Raw genomic sequence first — 21,340 nt, forward strand, 5'->3', positions numbered from 1 at the left:
ATGTGAATCTGGAACAGATAAAATTTTGTCTGAAGAATATTATTGTTTCCGTAGTTGCTTCTATCTTAAAATCATTATCTGGTAAGGTTATCTGCTGAGCCCCTTTTCTTCAAAGATATATGCAAAAGACATTTGATTTATTACTTCATTTGAATGTGTTATTTACATCACAAATCTTGCACAAAGGATTTCATGCTTGGAAATGCCCTCTTGAAATAACCACTCATTTTGCTTCATTTATGTTGCCATATGCAGTCAGTGCCACATTAGCAGGGTAATTATTTACAGATGGACTTCATCTTATAGAAGGAAAATCCAGGCCTTCCACATACTGTATCAGACACTCTGACCATGTCACATAATTAACTCAATAAAACATAACTATGCATGTTTGCAGCATAGGTATTTATACAAATTTCTTCCCAGACAGTTGGCCCATGTCCATGGCCTAAGGGAGAGTGCTCTCAAGGGAAACCGACCAGTTTTGGCACTTCATCCTGTCTCAGAGTGAGATTTTTGTGGGTTGGATTCCAAATGTTATTGAAATTGCCTAGCTACCACATTTCCATAGAAGGAGAAACAGAATTTGACAGCAATTGGCCATGTAGCCAATTCCCAGGGCTTATCTTGACACCTGGGTTATGGAGTTTTCCATTTGCACCTATCATATCTTCTCCAAGTAAGGCTGACTGTGGGCAAATGCTAGGGTGAGTAATCCTCCACGACTCCAGATTCATATCTAGTTGTGCTAGCTTTCGGGCCCTTGTGAGTTGGAAGAGAATTTAAAAGTCAGTGAGCAGATCTTGTGGAGCCCTCATGTGCCAGGATATGAGATGGGGTTCCAATAAGGCCTGATCCGAGGAAGTTGTGATGATGAGGGAAACTCCCCTGAGGAGGAGATCATTCATCTGGCGTCAGAAGAGTGTATTGGCAAGAGCCCTGTAGAAGCAACTTGCCCATGTGGTGACTCAAGGAGAAGAGCATCATGTGTGCAAGGATCTCAGGAAAGCTTACCACAGTGGAAAAGAAGACAGTCATGACAGAGGAGCAACAGGTCAGTCTCGGTCAATTCTTGAAGGATCTTAAAAAGAGTTAGGAAGAATCTTAGCCTTTAACCTAAACACAATAGGGAATTATTGCCGGGCCTTTGCAGAGAAGCTTTATGAGTCACAATTATGGTTTTAAAGAGGTCCTACTGGCTACTACGAGAAAAATGGGTCAGTGGTGGCCTGAGCGAGATAGTATGAGATGGAGGAGACCAGTTAAGAAGCTGTGATGTTTTTATTTTTCCAGACACAACATGGTGGGAATATGTACTAGGGTAATGCCACCAGAGACAGAAGGGAGGAGAGGGACCCAGGGGGCATTTTAGAGGTGCAACTGACAGGCTGGATGGCTGGTTTGGCAAAGGGAAAGGTAGAGATAAAGGGAAGGCAGGGATCTAGGACAGACATGCTCGTGAGTGCCCCTGAGAAACAGAGGAGGAGAAGGAATCCTTTGGGATGGTAGAGTTCTAGAGGCTTGTGAGAAAGGCACAACCTTATTGATCTCTGGTTCTCACTGGGTCTCCCCAGCTCATGGCTTTGAAGTCTATTGGCTCACTTGAGTCTCCTATGCAGCTAAATTTAAGTTCATTGTTGTTGCTTTTTTTTTTTTTTTTCTGGTTAACTTATGTATATAATAATAGGATTTAAGGGGGAAAAGAGACCTTTTCTCTTTTTGCTTCTTCTACTTCCCCTCCTCCCCCAATTTCTCTTTTGAGGCCATCCAGAAGGCCTATGATGTAGAAGGCAGAAGTTTGTGTGGGTGAGCATGTGGCTTGCTGTTAGTGTATGGTGATTGCTTAAATCACATTAAACCCACCACTCCCAGGACTTAAACAAGACAATCCATGATATTTCGGTATAATATCTCTGCAGGGAGATTTCTAATAACTGTAATTTGTGCTAACAGAAAAGACATGATCTCTTATTACTGATTGTGGGAAGATAATAAGTGTGCTATGGCCTAGACAAGGGGAAGAGTGTTACCATCATGGTAGGGAGGGAGAACAGGAGAGACCACTCATCCCTGCCCCCTCCCGTTACTTTCAGAATAGTTTTTAAGGACTGTTAGAAATAGGAATTATAAGGAATTAAGGAACTATAAGGAATTTAAGTCTATTCAAAATTCCTTCCTGACTTTTGGAACCCACATGATTTAGTAATTTCAATTACTCACAAAAAGACATATATGAAACACATACAGCATAAAGCCCCCCTGGTAATAGATAAATTCCAGCTAAGAAATGTAGAAAGAATGATAAAATTAGAGAAATCACAATTTTGTAATTCCTAATCAGGCAGAAGAAGGGCCTGGAGGGCTCATGTTTATGATTTGCCCCAGTTCCTGGGAGCCTGCAAGGTCCCAGGGCCAGTAATGACATGGGAATTGAACAGAGCGATATGTTTCTGATTTCACCACTTTCGACCAGTAAGACTACATGGGGACTTTACACAGCCAGAGAGTTTAAGTTTCAATTTTCTCATTTGTAAAATGGTACCATGGATTGTATCTGTCTCTCACTAAGGATGAAATGATATAAGACATAAAGTGTTGAGGGGCACCTGGGTGGCTCAGTGGGTTAAGCCTCTGCCTTCGGCTCAGGTCATGGTCTCAGGGTCCTGGGATCAAGCCCCGCATCGGGCTCTCTGCTCAGCTGGGAGTCTGCTTCCCCCTCTCTCTCTGCCTGCCTCTCTGCCTACTTGTGATCTCTCTCCGTCAAATAAATAGGATCTTTAAAAAAAAAAAAAAGACATAAATTGTTGAACCTTTATTAACAAAAAATCTCTAAGTCCCTACTCTGCAACAGGCACTAATTTAACACTCACTTGTTGTAGACATTGCTCTAGGCACTAAAAATAGAAAGTGGACAAGACACTCCAGCCTCCAGCTTCATAAAACTTACAAGTTTGTAGTGGGACGACACCAAATACGGTGTAGAGGCTCATAAGGAAAAGATTATAAGTCATACTAAGTGCTGGAAGGAAAGTACTGTCCCATTCTGGGTAGTCAGGGAAGGCTGCTCTGAGGAGGTGACATTTAGACAATGCAAAAAGAGGGGGAAATATTGGTGGGAGAGAGAGGTATGAAAATTCTAAAAAGCCTTGTCTGCTTTGTGGAATCCACTCTAGATTGAATGTTTGCACCTTCCCCCACCCCCCACCCCTATCATCCCCAATTCGTGTGCTGAAATCTAACCGCAAAGTGGTGGTATTAGGAAGTGGGGTCTTCGGGAAATGAGTAGGTATATGAGGGTGGAACCATCATGAATAAATTGCCCTTATAAGAAAGACACTTGACTCTCCTGTCCCAAGAGGACACAGTGAAAAGCTGTCTATGAAGCAGGAAGTGAGCCCTCACCGGACCACGGAATCTGCTGACGCCTTGATCTTGGACTTCTCAGCTGCCAGAAGAGTGAGAAATAAATTTCTGTTGTTTATACACTACCCCACTCGTGGTGTTTTTGTTATAACAGCACTAATGGACTAAGACAATCCATGGAGATAAAGCCTGCAGTGTGTCATGGGGCTGCAGAAAATGAGCCTGGAATCTGTTCATTCCGGCTGTTAGAGGTAGAGTTGGAAATTAGGAATTTTTTCCAAAAGCGACAGGAAATCAGTACAGAGCTTTGAAACAGATAACAGATGTTTTGTTTTATTTTTATTTTTAATTTATTTTTTAAAAATTTATTTATTTGAGAGAGAGAGCTTGAGCAGAGATAGGGGCAGAGGGAGAGGGAGAAAAAGACTCCCCGTTGAGCAGGGAGCCTGACACAGAACTCCATCCCAGGACCCTGGGATCGTGACCTGAGTCTAAGTCAGACCTTTGACTGAGGCATCCAGGTGCCCTGTTTTTGTTTGTGTGTTTGTTTGTTTTTAAGATGTATTTATTTGAGAGAAAGAGCATGCAGTGGGGTGGGCCAGAGGCAGACAGAGAGAGAGAGAATCTTAAGCAGACTCCCTCCCGAGCATGGAGCCCAACCCAGGGCTTGATTTCATGGCCCCGAGATCATGACCCGAGCAGAAGTCAAGAGTTGGGTGCTTAGCTGACTGAGCCATCCAGGAGCCCCTCTGGTGTATGTTTCAGGCATAGTTCTAATGCTGTATGGATCTAAAGCAGGTTAAGAGAGGGGAGTGCACGGTCAGGAGGCAGTTGCACTCATCCACGAAAAATACAATGGTGGCCTGGTCTAAGGGGGCAGGGGCCAAGAGGGAGAGAAGGACAGGGGTTCCAGATGTACTTGTGACAGGATAAAGAAGACTTGATGGCAATTGCTGTAAGGAAATGGAAGTGCAAAAGTAGGAATCGGGATGGGACATGGGCTTCCAGCTAATTCACTGGGTGGGGTGGCCATGGCATTTACGGGGCTGAGGAGAGGACTGAGGAGGGAGGAAATGGCCCAATCAAATCAGCAGCTCTTTCTAACACGTGCTAAATTTGAGATTTCTCAAAGGAGAAACTCAAGTACAGACATTTTCTCCCAGCAGGAAAACAATTAAGTGCCATTTATTATTAATAATAATATGCTTAATGTCCTTATTGGATGAAGCTGTAGCTTGGAGTGTTTTCTTAGCAATTCTTCTTTTGGGAACCTAAAATAATCACAAATAACTCTTCAAAAATTTGGGGATTCTATTTTGGCAAGATGTAATTTTATCACAATTAAATTCAGTGTACTAAATGATGTCAGAAATTTTTAACTTTTTAAAACCATGATTTAAAAAAAAAAACATACAAATAGAAAAAATACAAACATAAATCCTGAGGGCCAAATTGAAATGGAGACCTCTACTTCATTCAGTCTATAAAATCAGTCAACAGAATCGTATAATTTTGAAAGCCAGATGATAACTCGCCAATTTTTATCATAGTTATATGAAAAGACAATATACCGTTCTTAGATTTACTTAATGTGTTTGTTTTATGCTACAAATTAACAGCAGCATTATTGAAAAAACAAATGGCACAAAACCTTTCCTTCAAATCCTGAAACATTTAATCTAAATCACTGTGAAAAACAGATGTTCATTCACACTGTCACTTAAAAATATAGATACAAGGCCCCAGAGTGAGACAATTAGAAGTTACTTTTCCCTCAGCAATTTTAAATTGCTTGTGTTCAGCTGACACTTCCTGTGTAACTGAAAACCACATGATTTGAAGGCTTGCCTCTTTTTATCATTTGAAAAAGTAGAAGGCATTGTAATTTCTTGCTGCTTTTTCAAATAAGGAGATTTTAAAAAACCCTAAAACATACTGTTTATTATATGTTATGTTGTCAAATGATCAAATGCTTGGTTTGAACAATAGTTACCTCATATACTATTCCTGGCAGAGTACTAGGCACCCCTGAGAAAAGCCAAGGAGTACTTTTTTTCTTTCTTTAAAATTTTTTTTTTAAGATTTTATTTATTTGACAGAGAGAGAGAGATCACAAGTAGGCAGAGAGGCAGGCAGAGAGAGAGGGGGGGAAGCAGGCTCCTCGCCTAGCAGAGAGCCCAAAGCAGTGCTCGATCCCAGAACCCTGGGATCATGACCTGAGCCGAAAGCAGAGGCTTAACCCACTGAGACACCCAGGCACCCCTACCAAGGATTACTTTTTAAATTAAACTAACTTGAATCTGGTTGTGTATGAGAGGGTGACCACCTTTCTTAGTTTGCTCAGGACTGAGGGGGTTTTAAGCATAGGGATTTCAATTTTAAAATTAGGACTTTCTTGGGTAAACCTGGATTATGTCCCTTGAGTCGGGGCAAGGGAAGTGTTATTTTTACATATGTGTATTTTTAAAATTTGTGCCACCCCAAACATCGCTAAAAATGGAATCTGTTGATTTTGAGGTAAAAAAACAGATCTTTAGAAATAGCTAATAGATTTTAGTTGTCCTCTTAAGGCATGTTTCAAGCTGGGACTTGGTCTTACCTTTTTGCTATAATGCCCACCAGAGGCACTTTATAGGTATGGCTTTAACAGGATGTTGACTGATCAAGAAAATTAAAAGGGAGAGTGATACCACAATGCAGGTGTTTCCTTCCCTTCCCCCAAGGCCCCTAACTCTCAGATTTTCATGAAAATGGAAAATTACTATAGTCTATGTTTTATAGAATTCATCTTGGGAAGAGGGAAGTGTGAGAAACTTTCAGTTTTAAGACTGATAAAAAAAAAATCTTATGAACCAGAATGCAGATTGGTAATAAATGTATTTTCTTTTTGTTTTTTTTTAGATTTCATTTATTTATTTATAAATAAAGAAATATTTATTTATTTATAAGGAGGGCAGAGGGAGAAGGAGAGAGACTCTCAAGCAATCTCCACACTGAGCTGGGGGGTGGATGCCAGTCTCACCCTCAGGACCCTGAGACCACAGCCCCAAGATAAAATCAAGTGTCTGATACTTAAATGACTGTGCCCCTGGGGGCAGCCTGGAATTTTCTCCCTCAGAACTAGAATTTGTTAGGGTGCTGCAAAAAAGTCAAATTTTAAGACCACCCTTGTCCTTTTTTTTGCTCTTTAATGAAATAGCTGTTCTTCCGTGTGTTTTTCCATGATTAACAGAAGCATTTGATTTGTAGTTTTGAAGGGAACTTAAAGAAAACATTCTCCTTCTGTTCCTTTTATTTAATTTTTTAAAAATAAATAAAACTCACCAAACCAGTTAGTCTACATTCTTGGTAAAACATTACCTGTTTCTTAATACAAGGAAGTAAAAATACATAAAATATATATAAAGGAGTGTTGGATCAAGGCCATGTACCTTACTGTTTATGTTGTCACTTGAGATCGGAGATCAGAAGCTCTGTCTTTCATCCTACATATTCTTTCCCAGCCCCGGGACTGAGTCAACAGAGATGCTAACTGCATCTATGAACACAGGTGAAGTTTTAGTGTAAAAGGGAAAAAGGACAGGGCAGAAACATTAGCAGGTTTCCCTTCATGTCATCTATGAATGGGAATCGATTAAAGTTATTACGCAAGAAGCTGGGTGTGGATGCCAAGGGAGGAGGTGGGCTGGGTGGTGCCCCTGACAGTAGAGGCTTCCAGCCCTGCCTGAACTTGTCTCAAGAGCAGGGAAAGGACAAAACAATTTTCTCACCATGTCAAAGTACATCCTGGTTTCTACAAACTGAACAAGTTTTCCAATGGCGGATATTCTCGGATCATCGGGAATATTCATATCAGGAATAGGCATTCATTTTAAAGCAAAAATCTATTTAGTAGTAGTTTTAGTGACTGCCTGCCAACATACATGAGAATACACATCCTCTGGCCCCTTTTATTTAAGAACCCTGCATTTAAAGAGACGTCTGACTTAGGTATCTCGTATTTGGGGATTATAGTTATATTCCTATGAATGGCTGTAGCAATCTGGAATGAGTTTGGAGAGATCTCCATGTGCTGCATCTACCCATCAGCTATTGGGTTAAGCCAACTCTGAAAAGAATAAAAGAAAATGCATTAGTTTTCTATTGCTTCTGTGATAAATTCAGTGGTGTGGAATAACCTTAAATACATATAGATAGATATAGATATATTTTAAAGATTTTATTTCTTTATTTGACAGACAGAGATCACAAGTAGGCAGAGAGGCAGGTAGAGAGAGAGGAGGAAGCAGGCTTCCTGCTGAGCAGAGAGCCCAATGCAGGGCTCGATCCCAGGACCCTGGGATCATGACCTGAGCCGAAGGCAGAGGCTTTAACCCACTGAACCATCCAGAAGCCCCTAAACTTAAATATATGATCTGACAGTTCTGAAAGCCAGAATTAGTGAAAACATACATGCGTGAAATTTGTAAATACATGATCCAAGGTTTTTCCATAAGAGCCCCAAACTAAAAACACCCAGAGCATCTATGAGTAGGCGAATGGTTAAATAAATTGTGATACTATGTAGCAATGCACGCTACTCATACACAAAACCACCTGGTGCATTTCCAAAGCATCATGCTGACAGAAAGAAGCCAGACAGAAAAGAGTACGTCCTTCACGCTTCCATCTATACGAAGTTCTGTAGAAGAGGCAAGACTAACCCATGGCCCGAGAATCAGAACAGGGTTTCCCACAGTTGGGGGTATTGATTGTAAAGGAACAGAAGGCAAGTTTCTGGGGTAAATGGAACTATTCCATACCTGTTGAGACTGTTGGGTAGTGGGTATATGCGTTTTCCAAAACGCACTGAACTGCATTTTATTTTTTAAATGTGTGAATTTGGAGTACCTCGGTGGCTCAGTCGTTGTGTCTGCCTTCGACTTGGGTCATGATCTCAGGGTCCTGGGATTGAGCCTCCCGTTGGCTTCCTGCTCCATGGGGGGCCTGCTTCTCCCTCTCCCACTCCCCCTGTTTGTGTTCCTGCTCTTGCTGTGTCTCTCTCTGTCAAATAAATAAAATCTTTAAAAAATAAATAAATAATGAATAAATACATAAAATGTGTGAATTTTAGTGTATACTAATTTTACCTTAAAAAGCAAATAAAAATAATAACAAATTAAATATAGAACATTACACTGATTTTATTTTTGTGAAAGTATATTTTATGTTTTCCACAAATTACTAGAAGTAAATAAATTGATTTATGAATAAGGGTTATCTTCAAGTGGTAAAATCATCGGTACTTTTGGGACACCTGGGTGGCTCAGTCAGTTAAGCGTCTGACTTCATCTCAGATCATGATCTCAGAATCCTGTGATCCAGTCCGGTGACTCACTCCCTGCTCGTAGTGCGATCTGCTTCTCCCTCTGACCGCCCCCTCCCTTTGCTCCTGCTGTTTCCCAAATAAATAAAACCTTTTTAAAAAGATTAGTCTTTTTGTTTCTTTACCCTTTCAATATTTTCTGCAATTCATAGTTTATAATAAAGTCATTTAATAAATGCCACTATCACACACGTCAGACCTATGACAAAAGTATTTGTAATTTTTCATATCCTATTTTATATTTGTTTATTTAACTTATATGTTCTTTATTAATATTATTTATTATATTAAATTTATTTACTTAGTTTATTTTATATTTGTACATTTATAATATATTGTATTGCTTATTTCATTATATTTAGTTGTGTATATACATTTTGTTATATTTATGTATTATTTTATTTTATTTATTGTATTATTTTATCCAAATCAAATTTATTGGGAGCCAAACATAATTTATCAGTATAAATGCTGTTTAAAAAATTAAAACCAGGGGCGCCTGGGTGGCTCAGTGGGTTAAAGCCTCTGCCTTTGACTTGGGCCATGATCCCAGGGCTCTGGGATTGAGCCCCACATAGGGCTCTCTGCTCAGCAGGGAGCCTGCTTCCCCCTCTCTCTGTGCCTGCCTCTCTGCCTACTTGTGATCTCTGTCAAATAAATCAATAAAATCTTTAAAAAAATTTTAAAACCAAACAGTAAAGAATGTCTTAAAGAAATCAAGCCTTGATCCTGGGAAGCATGGCAGAGCTCTTTAAATATTGGTTGGTTCCAGGGTTCCTGTCCTTGGTTCCTTACCTTTTTATCCACTCTAGGTACACTTTCGAGTGACCTTAATCACGTTCAATAACTACCTCACCACCAAGCTAACAACTTCCAATAGCTTTGTATATAGGGCTAATCCCTCTCCTGAGTTTCATGCCTGCATATTTATCCGCCTTCTGGGTATCTCCAACTGAATGGCAATGACCTCAAATGCAACATTTTCCTGCTGGAAATAATTAACAAACCACTTCCCTAACTTCTTATCATCACTTAGCCGGGAACTGAAGGGTTCTTTCAGTTGCCAGCTTGTTCCCCTTGTTTCCCCCCTACCTCCACTGTGCATCTCATAGGTGCTAAGCTCTGGCCATTCGGTCTCTGAAGTGTCTCTCACGCTCATGTCTGCCTCCTGCCTTTTCCCCCACGGTCCCACAGAGCCACTGTTGGGTCTCCTATGAGCTCAAGGCTGACCAATGTCAGTAACCTGCTGCGTTACGCTTCTGCGTCTGCCTCACCTTTACAGTTACTGTGTTTGGGCCCCTGCCAGTGTGCTCTTATCAAATGCAGCTTGGCTTCCCAAGAGGACATGGGAGCTAGCGTCGGCCACTTACTATGTGTGACCTGGGATCGGTTTTCACTTTGACTTCCTCATCTCCACAGCGAGGAAACCATGCCTACTGTCAAAGTTCACTGAGGAGCCTTAGAAGAAACAATCCATAAAACGTGTTCTACATGGTGCCTGGCTCAACGGAAGAGATCAATAAATTATATATTTTCACCTGTTATTCATAGACTTAGCTTGATTCTGTGGACGTCTTTAGCATCTCTGAAATCTTGGAATAACTTACTGCAACTTACTGAGTCATTGCTGTCCACTCTTTACTATCCAAAAAGCAAGGCTGAGGCTGAAAAGAATCAGTGATCCATGAAATGTGCTGCAGTGAATATAGGACAGAGCCACACCCACTTAAACTCCCTTCTCTTTCTGCAACAGGTGGAACAAAGGAATTTCTAACTTAATGGTCTGTTCTGATGTATATTTCACAAGTTCTGGCTAGGGGCGCCTGGGTGGCTCAGTGGGTTGCCTTAGTCTCTGTTTGTGATCCCAGGGTCCTGGGATCCAGCCCCTCATCAGGCTCTCTGCTCAGCAGGGAGCCTGCTTCCTTCCTTCTCTCTGCCTCTCTCTCTGCCTACTTGTGATCTCTATCTGGCAAATAAATAAATAAAATCTTAAAAAAAAAAAGTTCTGGCTAGGAATTTTTCCTTCTCTTTCCTTCTTTCCTTCCTTCCTTCCTCTCAGCCTCCTGCCCTCCCTTCCTTTTTCTTTTTTCCTGTGGTCATACAAGAAGCTTGTCAGACAGTAAAGGTGACATTGTTTTCCATTTATTTTAAAGTACCTATAGAATTAGGCTGTTTCTTTCTCTGTAAAATAGGGATGGAACTGTAATTACCTAGTAGTGCAGCTGTGAGAATCAAATATTTCATTCATGTATATTTCATGTAAAGCATATAGTTCCAGGCACATAGTAAGAACTCAATAAATGTTCATATATATTATTTGTGGTTCCTCACCTTATTATTATTACATTCTCAACTCATTCAAACTCTACGGCAATCTAGAGATAGAATCAAAATGGGTACGTGAACACACATTTAGGTAGCAATATCTGTATATATATATAACACATAAAAACATATTAAGGATTTTAGTTAATTTTCTTTGATATAGTTTTAATTTCCTTTGCAGAAGGAATTTCTCATATTTCCAATAGATGACTGAAATGACTTCCCTACTGCCTCACCTGTTCAATTTGGTTCCATTTAACTGATATTTATCGGGTCGAATATTCTACGCTAGACACTTTTGTGTGGCAATGGACACCAAATGGCAAATCGTATTAATACATCCTTGCTCTTGTGGGGTTGAGAGTCTAACCATGAATGTAAATATTAAGCAAGAGATTACAAGTTTGATCAATGTTATGTTTGGGGAAATGAATGGTACCGTGGGAAGGTGCAGCTGTCATCCATTGATTTATGAGTTTCCAGGCAATGCATAAACTGAGTTATTTAATTCATTTTGGTAATAGTCTTTCAGACTATCTCTCCTATACAAGGAAACTTTTGCACTTCTTCTTGTGTTATTTTAAAAACAAAACCTTTGAGCAGTGGACTTACCTTGGTAATCAGACATTAAAAAGCTTAGGATAAAAGAACAAAGGTTCTGAACCATGTTACTCACATAATCAGAATGTACAAAGTCAATGAATGAAATTCAGGCACAAATTTCTCACACTGAATCATACTCTGGAGAGAACACTACACTTAATGAGTAAATAAATGAATTCAGTAAGCAGGACAGGAGCTTAATTATGAGAGTACAATCCTGAAATATATTCTTTAATTTTAAGATTGGTCAGATACTGACTTATAATCTTTGGCAAGTCATATTTTATCTCTATTACTAAGATTTTGCTCTCTCAAAACAAAATAATTAGAAGCAAACCACATCAACTATTTTGAATAAAAATTAGGAAATAAATGTGAGAAATAAAATTATGAAATTTTATAAATTTCAGTTTTACTTGACATTTAAAATAGCTATACTGCCAAATAGTGTAGAAATAAACAATCCTTAGCTCTAGTAACATATTATATTTTTCAAAGGAACTACAATCCTCTTTAAGGCAGAGTTTGTCTTACCGATCCATTTAACTTAAAGACAGTAAATGAATATCTTTGCAAGGAATGAAGTGATTTTATTTATAATTAATTGAATAACTAATGAAAGATTTTTTCCTAGTATATTTATGTATATATGTACACATATGCTCATCTACATAACCAGCAGCCAGCCATGTGTTTCAGTTTATGCAGAGTTGACAGTAATTCCTTCAAAAGCCCTTTTTGAGCATCTGCTGTATGCAGTTCTAGGCTAGGTGTGGACAGGAGGCAAAGATGAACAAGACTGGTCCCTGACTTCAAGTGGTTTACAATTATTACAATTATTTTACAACTGAGATCATTCTCTAAATATCATAAATTATGTGAGTCATTTGTTTGCTCAAAGACACTGAATTTTCATGGTTGAAACCATGTAATTCATGTAATTTCATGTAATTTAGACTGCTGTAGAATAGTGTGGGCCAAATGTTTCTTCAGATAATTTTCAATTTTTGCATTACAATTCTTTTATAGTTGAAATAGTACTGTCATCAGTCTCATAGTTCTCCATCAAAGTCTTTGTCTTGATTTCTTTCTTAATCTCAGTCACTTTACTATACACTCAAGTATATAAATATAGTTATAATTGTCTTCTATTATAATCATAAGCTACCACCCCTTCCTTTCTTTTTTTTTTTTAAAGATTTTATTTATTTATTTGACAGAGAGAAATCACAAGTAGGCAGAGAGACAGGCAGAGAGAGAGGAGGAAGCAGGCTCCCTGCTGAGCAGAGAGCCCGATGTGGGGCTCGATCCCAGGACCTGGGATCATGACCCGAGCCGAAGGCAGCGGCTTAACCCACTGAGCCACCCAGGCGCCCCCCACCCCTTTCATTATAATATATGCTTTATGCCTCATGCTATGTGTGTGTGTGCACACAGTACACACACACACACAGGATGCACACACAAAAATATATTCCCACATCAAATAAAGGCTCACTCTATAAACAGGGCACAGTGAGATGTATAGAAATGAGGATGAGCAAACAAGTGTCCGAGAGAGAGACACACAGACAGAGAGCTAGATTTACTGAGAACCAAAAATAACTGGCAAACAGCACAACTTAGAAGGCCAATGAACTTGACTACAAGGTGGCTTTAAGCTTTCAGTCTTCAACTCCAGCTTCCACACACTTCCTCTTCCCTAGAAAATAAGGGCACTAAATGGTACTGAACAGCCAGGTACATCATTAAGTCATTAAACCAATAATAGGAAAGGGTAACTGGTAACTCAACATGAAGTAAGCTAATGATTACGATGAAGATGATGACAATAATAACAATATCCAGATACAAAAATTCTGAAAGCATAGACATCTGGATTAGGGAAAATACTTTAGAAGTCCTCAAGGCATTCTTATTTTGTAATTGTAATTGTAATACAATACCAGAATTTATATTCATACTAATCACTTCAACTATCAAAAATATTTCTACATTACATGTGGTCTTTTGAAGAAGAAATGTAATTACAATAATTCAGTGTATAAAGCTGTCCTCCAAAATTGTTAACACTGTTTAAGAGTTTGATCACTGCATAGGGAAAGTTCCATCAATCTTGACACCCTCCTCTGAAATACTTTATTACCTAGTATCTGTGTAAATAAGACAGTCACTCTCTTTTCCTGGGCACTAATCCTACACATCTCTTTCTTTCTGGATCTGGGTGATGAGATTTCTTTAAACAAATACAGTGTTCTAAGCATTGATACACAGAAAGATTTGCCTCTGCTGTTCAATGAGGTATCAGTTTAAGTCTGTCATACTTTGTGAATGACAAAGATTTAGAAGTTCTTATCATACACATTGTATTTTGAAAGTTACTCCACAGTCAAGAATATGAGTAGATTATATGATCTTCCATTTGTGGTGTGCAATTCCATTTACTCAAGGCTTTTCTGTTAACGTACACAATTTCTCTGAATGACTATAACGTTTCTTGGCTAGTGATACCACCAGTCCTTCTGGAACCCTGAAATTTAAAAACACAAGCCTTTATACATCTTTAAAACACACACACACACACACACACACACACATTATCTAATGTCTGTTTTTGTTTATTTTAATTTTTTACACAACCACCAAGTTTGATTATAATTTGGTTTTCAATCCAGATTTGTGGTTTATTGCTTACATTTTTTTTCATATTTTCTTTTTTTCCTTTCTTCTACTTCTTTTTTTTTCCCCTGGTCATTTACATCTATTCCCTCTTCTTCTGTTAACCCCATTTGCCCTCAGTACAACCTGCACTAAGGGCAATGGTGGAGATTGTCCATTAGGGTTCCTTGGCCCTCCTTAGCTAAGGGTGGGGGAGAGTAGCCTCAAAGACTGAAGTATAAATTTGCATAAATGAGTCATATAGGAATGTAGAAGATACAGATTTTATGCCCTCCACAAGGGAAAGGATTGGTGATATATTTTTCATGTACTAATTAGGTGATTATCTTTTATGAGTTATTCCCATTCCCGAGGGCAGATGGCTTCCTTCACGCAAGAAAGAGAGATTTCTGTGATAGCTCTTGCTTCCATAACCTTCATTGTTTGTAATCCCAGAGAAGACAGACGCATAATCGCTCCCACCATCTGCTATTAAACCTTGAAAAAAGGAACTGGCCTTGTGCTGGAGTCACATGTCCCTTTCTGAACCAATCACAGTAGTTGGAGAAAAGAGTTGATCTGATTGGCCAGTTGAAGGTCCCCACCCACGGTGAGAAAGAGGCTAATTAATGTTTGTTGGCTGGGTCGCAGCCACACAGAAGTGTTGAGCACATTACTGATGTCCATTATTGGGAATACTCCAGGGCACTTTGTTTGTAATGTTAAGCTCACAGATTCTGCATTTTAAAAAGTGCTATCTTGTGTCAAATGTCCATGGTTTAAACCTGCGATTTTGTAGCAAATGCTTTTCTTTTCTAAATGGGACACGTAAATTGCCACCTTGAATGCAGATCGACTTTTTAAAAAAAGTAGGCTTGTTGATAGTGCTAACAATGACAAGTAACAACACATAAACAAGGAACATGAAAATCAAGATCACGCAAGAGCAGAATCATGTTAACAGTAGTGAAATTTATTTTAGGTCCATTAGAAAAGCTTCGGTAGGTACCAGTAATGAGTTTTAAAGCACCTGGGTCAGAAACACCAAACAAGCTGCTAGTTCACCACCCCGGATTCATTAATCATTTCTGTTGCCTGCAAAACAGGTCTGTGAAAATGGACGTGCATTCAGTGGAGGAGACACTGATCCATGAACTTTTCAGACAGGAGGATTGCACAGATGTGAACTACCCAAAACAGCTTCAATAAGATTTTTGATACCACCAGGATAAAAAGATTAGGAAAAATGACTTGTAGAATATTCTAGATGGACACATATTTCTCCATTAAGGTTCCAAGCAGAGTAGATGCTCGGCATAGAACTTCACTGGAAGCTCTCTTTTCTGTCCTTTCATTCCGGTTTGCTGGTTTTGCATATGTACTTGCTCACTTGCTAAATCGCCATGACCCATTCCTCTGCTCAGTGAATTCCTGCAGAGACCGGGCACCTGTGTTACGTCCGCGTGCTTCAGCGGTTAGCCATTGACACGTGTGCCTACAAAGACTCAAATGTGTAATGTGTTTGTTCCCGAACCTGGCTTTGCCAGTTCATCTATTACTATAATAAAATAATGAAATATTAATACATTGAGGTAACATTCATAGTAGAGGAGAATTGTTGATGTGGAAATTAGGTTAAATCCATTGTAAAATCTTGACGAATACAATTTTTAAATGCTGTATAATTAGGTGCGTGCTCAGATATTTTATTTTCTTTATTTTCTTTTATTATTTTATTTTATTTTAAAGATTTTATTTATTTATTTGACAAAGAGATAGAGAGAGAGAGCCCAAGTAGGCAGAGTGGCAAGCAGAGGGAGAGGGAGAAGCAGGCTCTCCATTGAGCAGGGAGCCTAATGAGGGCTCAATCCCAGGACCCTGGAATCATGACCTGAGCTGAAGGCAGACACTTAACCGACTGAGCCACCCAGGCGCCTTGCATGCACAGATTTTAAAGTGGTTATGTTGGCCATCTTGTTTTCCCCTCAGACTCAGCTTCCTCCATGTTTCACCTGTGATACCTTCTGATGCCCCCTCAAATTCACTCTTATTTCCTTTTCCCATCTTCTTTGGTTCTTTGGGAGGCTGACCCATAGGGACTTATTCATGAACGGACTCCCCCGATCTCTGACTTCTGCTTGTTTTGGTCAGTGAGAATCACTGGCAGGAGATCAGAGTGAGGGAGGTATTGAGTATTTCTTGCACCGGTTCCTTCCTGGTGGGATCACATTAGGTTGGCTACACTCCTGGACCGAAATTCTCATTTTCTGACAGGTTGCTTTCTCTCTCTGGCTCCTGGTAACTACTCCTTCTCTTTTCATTTCACACCTCCAGGTAGGAACTGTCATCAGATTTTACCAGCCGTATTGCACTACATGATCCTTGGTGTTTCCTCATACTTGGCCCACATTCTTATTTGTAGTCCCTTTTTAGAACTCACGTTGACTTACCTATTTTTAATGGACTGGATGTTTCCTTACAGTATTCAGGCTGACATGCTGGAGGAGTGAAAAGTATATGGCTACTGATTGGGACAGTCCCAGATGCAAATCTTAACTCTTTCCTGTAGTAAGTGGAGAACTCGGAGAATCGATGGTTCCTTTTCAAACTCCACATTCTTTGTTTTAAAAATGTAGATAATAATAAAGGCTACTGCATAGATGCACAATCTTCTACTACTATGGCATGAATCCATTATATATATATATATATATATATATATATATATATATATTTTTTTTTTTTTAACTCAGTGTCTGGCACATATGAAATGCTTGTTAAGTTTTGATATATGAAAACATTATTTTATGAATGAAAAGACAATTTTTCTCATACAGACTCCCTTCTTGGTAAAATAGGCAGTCATTAGTCAGGTAATTCCTCTAGAATGTTTCAAAAGAATATTCCTTGAGTGAGAACCCATCTGAAGAACTTTCACTAATGTCTCATCCCATTGATTTAGCACACAGTCTGAAATAAATCCTGCAAAATTGCAATGAGCTCAAGTAAAAGGACACAACATGAGTCATGAAGGTAGGCACTATTTTGGCCTTATAGCTATGTGGACTAGGATATTAAAATGTCTGGCTTTCTAATCAAATAGACTTTCTATAAAATGGCACATTTATGTGCTGATTATCCCAGTGTGTCTGTAGCAACAGAGTAACAATTTTCTATGTAATACTTATATAACCTTATGTAGTGCTAATTGTGTGCCAGGCTCATTGAGATTATATGGTAAAACCTATAAACATAAAAACTTAAAAACTTATGACCCCACATGTAGTTATCCCTTTATTACCCTCCTTTTACAAAGAAGGAAACAGAAGCACATGGAGGTTAAGTAGCCTGTTCAATGGCCAATACATGGTGAGTCAGAAACTATAGCCTTAACCACCAGCTTGTAGTCGCCAATAGCAGAGAAAAGTCTATGTGTTTACTACACCTCCTCTTTCAGATCCCACAGAAAGGCTGCATTTCCTAGATTAGCTTGCAACTAGATGGAACCCAATAACTGAGTTCTGACCTTAGCAATGTAGACAATAATGATGGAACCCCCTTCCAGGCTTGGCCTTTGAAATCACCCGATGCAGTCCTCCAGCTCTGCTCTGACAACTTAGGAAGCCAGTGGCTCCAGAGGGACCACTATGAGATGGCAAAGGGCTGCCCAACCCCTTTTCAACTGTGACAGGAACAAGAAATAAATTTTGATGGCATTAGACTATTACGATTTAAGGATACATTTATTCAGATGTAGCTTAGTGTGTGCTAACAATGATATTTTAAATTTCTTTTGAATCAAATTGCTTTAAAGTAAAACAATACTATATGGCATTGGCTTCATTGTTAGGCAACAATAGGGTCAATATGAGAGATGAAGACATATAAGAAACCAGCTATCCGTTTTATACTGTGCTTAAAACTGCAGCCCCAAAACTGTTGCCTTTAGTAACTTGGGAGACAGAGTAAATATCTTTAACTTGTACTTTTAGAAGACGTGTATGAATATGATAAGAAAACTAGTGTCTACTGGCTACTGCTGGCTGCCTTGGCAAGGTTATTACTAAAAAAAAAAAAAAAAAAGTCAGAAAACAGCTGCCTAGCATTAGGTAGAATTGAAAAAGAATAGATTCTGGAAATTGGGGTCTTGCTGTGTTAGAAGATGCCAGCTAATTAAAGAGGAGATTTTAGGAGAGGTTATAAACCCGCAGAAGAAGGTATGGTCCCTAAGATCCACATCAGATTGTGTCCAAGGAGCAAGAGGAAGAAGGAGGAACTTTCCTGCAGAAAGAAGCAGGGGTGGGAGAGAAAAATGGTCAAATCCATCACCCCTAGGAGTGGAACAAGACTGGTGGGTCAGCAGAACAAAAGGGCACACATACTTATTCTTGCAGCCTGAACGACTTTACGTCCTCAAATTGGGTGCTGGCCCTGTCTTATTGCCAGGTACAATGTGTCAATTTCACAGCAATATCTAATTCTAAATCATTCGAGAAAGCCCTTTCCATCTCAAAAATGCCAACCTGATAAAAAAAAAAAAGTAACAGTCAAATCACCATGACATTACAATAATTTCAAATATCTCATGGCCATTTCTTTTGGAAAAACCATAATTGCTATTTCCTCATTTGGGAAATTTCTACTAATTGTCAAATCACTTAGGGAAACTGAAATTTCAGTGAATATGAAAGTGACATTAGAGCAACAGGATTGATTTTTGGCTGGCAGTTCTATCCCCGTGGGCCTACCCAAGTTTAATTTCTTTGTGAGGGAGTAAGCAGAACCTTGCCTGTTGGATTTGGGTATTCAGAGCAGTGTGCTGGGAACGGGGAGGTGCCCGGCAAAGAAGAAATATGGCTGTATTTTTCCACTGCCATTTTTACTTAGATGACTGGTAGATACATTGTTTCACATGAAAACCAACACATTGCACTGCAGATTAGATTGTAACATTTAGATGAATTTTTGAGATAAGATCTAGAACTACAAATAAATTTATTTTTGCCTCATCGACAGGCTTCAGTTCCCAGGGTCTGAATCACTTGGCAGGGACAAGTTTGCGAGTCTGAGTTAGAGGAGAAGCTTGGAGGTGAGAGGGAACAGAGGGAAGAAGGGATGTAGGAGGCATCTTGCAATTTAAGAAAATGGGTTTTCTTTCGTGCTTCTTGATATTTAGATCTGAAATCTTGGTGGTCTTAGGCCACTGGAAACAAGAGCAAAATTCAGGCCTGGGATTTCTAAGGGGTAAATGTTCCGAGTAATTAGGATGTGTAATGTCTCCTGGCAGGATGAAAGTGGAGAAACAGCACGCCTGTGCTGTTTATCCCTTTTCATTTATTCCCTTTCTCTCATTAAGCCTTCAGTTCAATTCAAGTTGGCCTAATTCAAAATGCTACTACTCTAAACAAAGGTGTATTTGTTTATAGGTAGGTAAATGGGTGGATGTATGGATAGAAAGATAGGAAAAGAAAGGCACAGAGAAAGCGATTCCATGAGCTCATGAAATCATTACTCTCCCCCTACCTGTGCCCATCTTGCCCATTCTCCCGCCACAGTGGTGGTACAAGATCAAGACTGCGCTACTTGGGAACAACAACAGGACACTGTGTCCCAGACAGAGGGGCACACCCTATTTTTTCTGGAGTTGGTGAAGTGGAAGGATGGGGGTCTGGGTTTACAGCTGATCATCTTTCCTATCCTATGAGTCTATAGAAAGGAGTCCAATGGAGAGAACCCAGGGGAGGCCGAGCCATCTCAGGGCCCAGGTCCAGATAAGCCACAGTCCAGCTGTGGCCCTGTGTTTCCTCCTTTCTTTCCCTATTAGTCTGAGTTGAGTTTCTGTTTCTTCCCATTAAAAGACTCTGGGCTGAAGCAGCAAAAAAGGGAGTCCACAAGAATTGGTGGTGCAGAAGGAACAGGAAGATACAGTTCTAAAGTAACCATGACTTTTCCAAATGGCCTTTCTCTACGTTGAGTTGATTGTGATTGAAAGTAAAATCTTGAGTCATGTCTTAGGTACTGAGATTTTTATTAGAATTCAAATAGACATTTAAAAAACCCAACTTACTGGCAATTTTTTTGAAGAATATAAGAATATAATTATATATGGTGTAATTATGCTCAACTATAATTATCATAATTATATTTATGTTTCTAATTATAACACATATAACTGTATATTGTTATAACTAATATATACTTAATAATGATATTAATTAATGATTATAACGATTTGATTAATGACTGGTATATATTAGTAATTTATTTTCTTATTATATTATATGTTGTTGTATATGAACATATACATATATATCTCTACTTCATAAGCAGATGGCTATGATGTCAAGGAATTTCAGAGTCTTGTGGAAATCTTCAAAAATAGTTCTGAAGGATTTGGGTCATAGGAGAGACCCGACAGGCCCGAGATGCTAGGATATGCCAAGGGATGGCAGCACTCTTCGATTATGTCTGGCTCGTTTGGATTTAGAAATTTAGAGTTCCTAAAGTTAGGAGTCATGCCTTAGCCCTCTTTGTATCTGCCAAAACTGGTTCTGCAGATCCACCAGCTCCTTCTTCATCTATGAATAAATCTGCATATATTTTGGAAAAAGGCACTGCGACCGACAATGTTGTTTTAGAGAATTTCTCTTGGCCACTCCTTCTATTTTTCATTAAAACTCCCCTGTTCAATTCTGGGTTCCTGTCCCATTACCTCATATCTGGTTTCCACCATTCTGCCTTCTTCTTCACTCTGATGCTTTATTAGGACTGCCCTTATTAATCCTGGCTGTCCGTTGTTTGTTGCCTTTCTAATATTGAAACTCTTCCAACTTCATCTCATCCCTGTTCCCAGAATCTATGATAAGCCATCATGAGACTCTGCTTGCTGAAGGAGAGAGTTTGGACTCCACTCTGAGCTGAATATCTTTGTTTGACCTTCAGTTCCAACTCTGTCTGGCTCCACCATGTTGGAAGCCTCAGGAGGTTGAATTTTACAGTTTCCAACAACTGGATCTTTTCCCTTTT

General features: G+C 39.3%; 1 long non-coding RNA gene across 1 annotated transcript in view; it reads left to right on the forward strand.

Annotated features, from left to right (window-relative positions):
- Positions 1 to 604: 604 nt before the first annotated feature.
- LOC125099041 (uncharacterized) overlaps positions 605 to 21,340 on the forward strand; it is a 53,869-nt gene continuing 33,133 nt past the window's right edge. Inside the window, exon 1 of the long non-coding RNA XR_007127012.1 lies at positions 605 to 1,054. This is a non-coding gene — a long non-coding RNA (uncharacterized LOC125099041). The remainder of the gene's footprint in view (positions 1,055 to 21,340) is intronic.

The sequence above is a fragment of the Lutra lutra genome, chromosome 4, assembly GCF_902655055.1.
Source record: "Lutra lutra chromosome 4, mLutLut1.2, whole genome shotgun sequence".
In the NCBI taxonomy this organism is placed as follows: Eukaryota; Metazoa; Chordata; class Mammalia; order Carnivora; family Mustelidae; genus Lutra; species Lutra lutra.